Here is a 5,880-nt window from a genome sequence, read left to right on the forward strand (position 1 = left end):
AGGGTCCACACACCACCACTGCATCGCACAATCGCACAACACACAGTCAACGCTAAGTAAATGCGATGAAGTGGTTCTAACAACTGGATCTTATGTGCATGTATATACGTCCTTGCTCTAGGTGTAATATTGGTGTGTTTTGCAGAATTTGGAGGCATGTGAGCAACTGCATTTGGTTTTTTTGAATGAATGCATGTCAGCTTCTGGGAGGTTGTCTAATCCAGTGTAATCCCTGCCTGATGAAACCAGATAGAGTGGAAATATTGGCAAAAGAGCGAGATTACTGACCATAGAGTCTGGCAAAACATGTGATCGCAGCACTCACACACACTTTACTCACACACATGCAGCTCTCCCCACAGGGCCGGCCTCCGTTCATGATTGTTCCACATGTAACATAAGAGGATGTGAGGCGCACCAGAGCATACACGTCGTTACTATGACGTGAGTCACGGAATCCCAGTACAAAACATGCCAAGCCCCGATAGGAGCAACGCACTGCTGAAGAAAGACAAAAGATTTCGATTGACAAACGGAATCTGTGTGACCTGACTGACGAACACATGGTCTCGTCCTGAGGACAGACTGTAAAGGACAAAGCGACCTGAATCACTCTGGCTTTAGGCTAACGGAAGATTAAAGCTCCTCTCTGGGTGAAATAAATAAATAAAATAAAATCTGTGCAGCGGACAGAAGGGTTCAGCTGCGGACTTGTGCAAACACTCTTGTGAGCGTCTCCCTTTGGGACGGACAACCTGGAAACTGGACTGCACTGCCTGGTTTGGCCCGAGGCTCTTTTTTTGCAGTGGGTAAACAGGAATAGTTTTGTTTTGGTAAATACACATGTGCTTTCAGCGACAGGGTGGTCCTCCTCTCCCCCATCCTTTCCCCACTGTCCAGTATGAATGATACAACCGGCCCTCTCAACCAGTTTGATTCATAACATAGCATGCTGACAGATTGGCATAGAATGTCAAATATAAAATACCAATAGCATGAAACTGTCATCAAATATAATATTTATAGTAAATATATGATATCTGAACGTATATGGCAAGTTAATATGTTATATGTTGATATAAAGTTACCATTCAAAACTGTGACAACGAAGGAGAGAAAATGTGATGGAGCCCACGACACAAGATGGGAAACCAGGAAACTGACAGCTATTGTGCCTACGTATGAAATAAGTCCATCCACATGCACTCCTGCTAATCCGCTGGCTATTCTCAAAAAGGCATTTATACATACATTACAGAATGAAACCCACCTGACCTGTAAAGCCCCCATGCACGCCACTGCCCTACCACACAGAAGAGGAATCTTATAGGAAGGAGGAGGAGGAATCATACAATTGTAATGTAGTACAAATGCTGAATAAATTACAATCTCAATATCTGATGTCACTGATTGGCTCCCCTGTCTTTCTCTGATTCTCTGACAGAGTGCCTGTTCGAAAACAAAAAAGGCAGAACTATTGTTTTTTACTCAAAAACAATTCACAATATAGTGCTGGGAAGCTGATGCCAATTTCCATCAAATTAACAAATTATATATGAGGTTATTGAAGTGAGGGTCCCAAAGATTGTGAGAATTACTTACTAGTACTATTTAATGATTTTGTCCGCATATCATCTAACTAGAATGCAAGTTTAGTTTCTCTTTTGGACCCTCTTTTACGTCTTATTACCATTTTTTTTTTTTTTTTTTATTGGTTTATTTGACAGTGCACACAATAACAAATATTTCTGTAAATGCACCGCTTGGCCAAAAGGCTATTTTTCATCCGTAGAAGGAGATGTTACCAAAAAAATTAGAAACATACAATTAAAAAGGTACGTACATCCAATATTGACTCTATAAATATGTTAAAACGTTTTTGTTTTGGCATTAAGATCATTCGCTTAGGACTGGTGGGTGACCTCCAGAGCCAGCTGGCCTGTATGATCCTACAGAGTAAATGGATTTGAAATGTTATTCAAATCTGATGAGTCTGGCAGGATAACTGGCCTTTTATCAGCTCTGTCAAAATGCAGCAGAGGCTGTGATTCTTTACACACTCGGGACATTTTTGCGTTGCAAGATCCATGTGCACATCCTTTAAAACGCACGTCCTTATGATTTCAGATATAGCACCTTTGGGCATAGGAATAATACAGATGATTTAAATAAAATAATAATCATTAATTTACCATAGTTCCCTGAAGTCAAAACAGGCTGGATATATTTTTACAGCAAATTTGTATCTATTCAAATGAAAACAACTAAAATCTTGACATGTTGGACACACATAGTATGTAGCATAATGGCTTATCACCCGCTCGTACAGAGCACCACACATTCAGAGCCATGAAGCTCTAGCACGCGTTCACGCAGGAACACTAAACTCTTGTATGCCTAAGCTCGGAGCTTATTTCTCATACATCGGCCAATCACTCGTCACGCATGGTCACTTGTTATATCCTGCAAATCAGAACATCAGCTGTTTTGATCAGCTGGTTCTTTCTATCCAATAAGCACAACAAAACAGTTCCATCTTGTAAGACCCACGCTGACCGAGCTCTCAAGGCAGTGGCATCAGAGCTGTGGATTGCTCTGCCGACACTCCTACAGCTTAATTTAAAAATCAGCTTAGGAAACACTTATTTGTTGAGGAAATGAGTGGATAATGCCCTTGTGAGAAATCAGAAGTATCCTAAACTTGTTTGTGATTAAGTATTTATTAACGACTAGAATATAGGAAAAGAATAGAGAAATCATCAACACAAGTCATAAGTACAGACATTGAGTCCAATGACTCAATTCAGCTAAAAAGGGACAGATTGGTCCTTCTCCCTTAGAGGAGCAGGACGATCTGACAAGATTCTTTGTGTAAAGAGAAGCCTTTAATACCCATCAGAGCTCCAAACTAGCCAACCGCAGGACAACACCGTACAAAGAAAGCATTAATACATCCCTGTATGAAGGAATAACGAGGGAAAGCATTTGTTAAAGGATATTCACCCATTCCTCCCTCATCCCAGTGTGTTGGTGAGCATTAAGTGTTTAGGAGAAAAGATAAACATACTATGAATGGGGGAAAACTGTTTTTCCTGTTATGATAACTAGGAGCTATGGAAAATGTAGGAGGTTATTCACAGTATGCATGAATAACATTTTTTCCCAGCCTTATTATTTCTAATCAATGAATGAATGATTTGGGAGTAAGCCGGGGTGAGGCTGTGGCCTACATACTGAAAGGCGTGTGTGCAGGTGAGAGGGCCAGAGCTGACTTGTGTTCTTGAGTCGGGGTATTGGTGTGGTAATTTTCATTATAGGTAAGTGTGAATTTTAATTGTCCTTGTTAGAGAGAGGTGAAGTGGTCCAGCACTGAGTACACAGCTGGAATTAACTATGCAGGGACATTATACTCTGTGAAGTCCATCTGCATAGTCTCTCTACTTGATTTCCTGGAGATCAGTACACACACATTATTAGTGATGCAGGTGACAAATAACTTTGGTTAGATCAACTCTGCAGTCTAAAAATCGGGAAGTTTGCTACCTGCCTCCATTTTTCTGTCCCCCGGTGTGTTACACCACCCCCCTAATGCTCCCATTGGCTGAGACGTGTGATGAATTGTGTTAACGTACGGCAAAATGTTATTTGCCGTTAATTAGTTTCTGCATTATTGCTTCAGAAGGAAGGATTCAAGAGGCACGGAGTCTATTGTAAAGGCCTTGTAGTGTCCTTCAAAGCGAAGGATGAGTTTGGTAATGTGTTATATGTTACATGTCAGGTATACAATACTGCATTAGGAGGTACATTTCAATGATTATATGATAAATTATAAGATTGTTCGAAAATTACTTCAACACAGAGACTTTTAGCTGCCCAAACACATCTATTGCTATAAGGGTTGAAAGGGAGCAAAGTGTCAAAGATTGTTGCTTTGGGATCCAGTAAGTTTCTTTATCTCTTTCAGATAATGGAATTGCAATGATCTGGCATTTCTATAGATGAGCAGAAAGAAAACGGATTTATATTATAATTGTATAATAATAATGATATTATTATTAAGACAACAAAAAACTTTTATGTTTGTTTTTCTTCTAAAGACTAGAAGGTAATGAGTAATAACTTGTAACGTGATTTTAAGACACTGTTGTTTAGTTGTTAATGTTATTTTAAACACAAAATTACACCCATTTGATCATCTTGGAGGCTGACGTTGAACTAGCAACTCTTGCAGCTAGCTTAGCATAGCAGTGCTTTAAGGGGTTAGTTTGCTACTGTTATGTTAAAAAAATGAAGAAACTCTGGAGGGACAGAAGACATCTTGGATTGAAAAGTTAAATAAAAGTATTTAATAAAAAAAAGGTGTTGTGCTAAAAAGCTCAGCTGAGGAGCCGCTGGCCTCTGCAATCAACAGGCCACAGGGCAGTCCTTTGACTGGCCATAGTGACTGACCCACCAACTCTAGAACAATGGGTGCCAACAGGTATTTATACACAACAGTAGTGTCCACGCCCCTGGGAGTGGTCTCCTGGTGAGTTCAATGCAACGTCTCTCAGTCAATATCAGTTGTGGTATTTCAAGTACTACATGCATGCATTTCGGGTGATTATTCTATTGATTGCAGTTCTAAAATGATAGTGGTGTTGTCCTCATTCTCATTCTATTCTCATTTCTTTACGGATTATACAGTTTCAGAATCTTGGCTTTATTCTGGTATACACTAAATGCATTTTAATAAAGCAATAAGGTACAAGAGGCTGTACTTTATTGTCCAATAATGTAACGATTCGAGGGTGTAGTTTCACCAGCCTCTGTTTGTTTTTCTTCCATTGCAAAAGCACTCTCCATCTTGAGCTACTATCTTGCTTTCTCCGATGTGACTGACTGCAGCTAGCGGCCGTTTCGTTTCCGCGGCCAACTTCTAGTTTACTTCTGGAAGTAGACAAAGGTACGTAACTATGTTAAAATGTTTTGTTGATTAATCGCATAGATTCATGCGTTTAATTTGACTGCCTTAATTATTAATTTACTGAGTAGGCCTTTTGTGTTTTCACACTATTCTAGAGCTGGTTTCTTTTTCTGCGTTCTTTTTAAATCCCATGCATGCCGTGTTATGCTCTGCACTTATCATGAAGGAAAAAAAGCACCTTTCTTATGTTCTGAAAAGATTGCCCGAACAATGTTACCAGTTGTCACAATCTGGGGAGTTAAACAGATACAGTACATGCATTGACCAGCCAGCTAAGGTCCAACAATGCATGCTGTCAAGTTGCATTATGGGAAATGTTGGATAGTAGGGAGTAAAAGGCAAGATATCTCCGCCTTTGCTGCACCGATTTTGACTATTGTTAATCTATCGCTCTATTGCGACTCACACAAATATTTTAAATGAAATTAAGATACTTAATATAGGTTGGAACAGCGTAAATGAGTCCCAATACACAATAAAATTAAAGAAGAAGAATGATTAAGTGAATTGACCAGTACTACATATAGTACTAATGCCAAAGGCCTGAATAATGCATAAGCGCTTTGGTAATTTAATGGTATTCATCAACAGCATTAAATGTGTGTGCAGTACATTAACCACTGTGTACGGTGTGGTTTGCTTTTTCCCACGTTTTTTCTGTGTAAAATGACACGGCTCTGCTAACCTAGTCAAATTGTTTGTGGATCTTTAATCCAGCCTCAGACCTGTTTATTACAGCAGCGCACTAACAGGATTTGTGATGTCAACCCTCGGGGACATGGTCGCCAGCTGTTCCACCCCCTGGCGGAGGGTCAGCTCACACAAGGCCACAGATGGGTGGAGCAGGGTGGGAGGGGATGCCTGGAAAGGGAGAGTGGATCTTCTCAGCTCAGGGCACATCGCTGCAGTGAAAG

This window comes from Pungitius pungitius, chromosome 7 (assembly GCF_949316345.1).
Source record: "Pungitius pungitius chromosome 7, fPunPun2.1, whole genome shotgun sequence".
Lineage (NCBI taxonomy): Eukaryota > Metazoa > Chordata > Actinopteri > Perciformes > Gasterosteidae > Pungitius > Pungitius pungitius.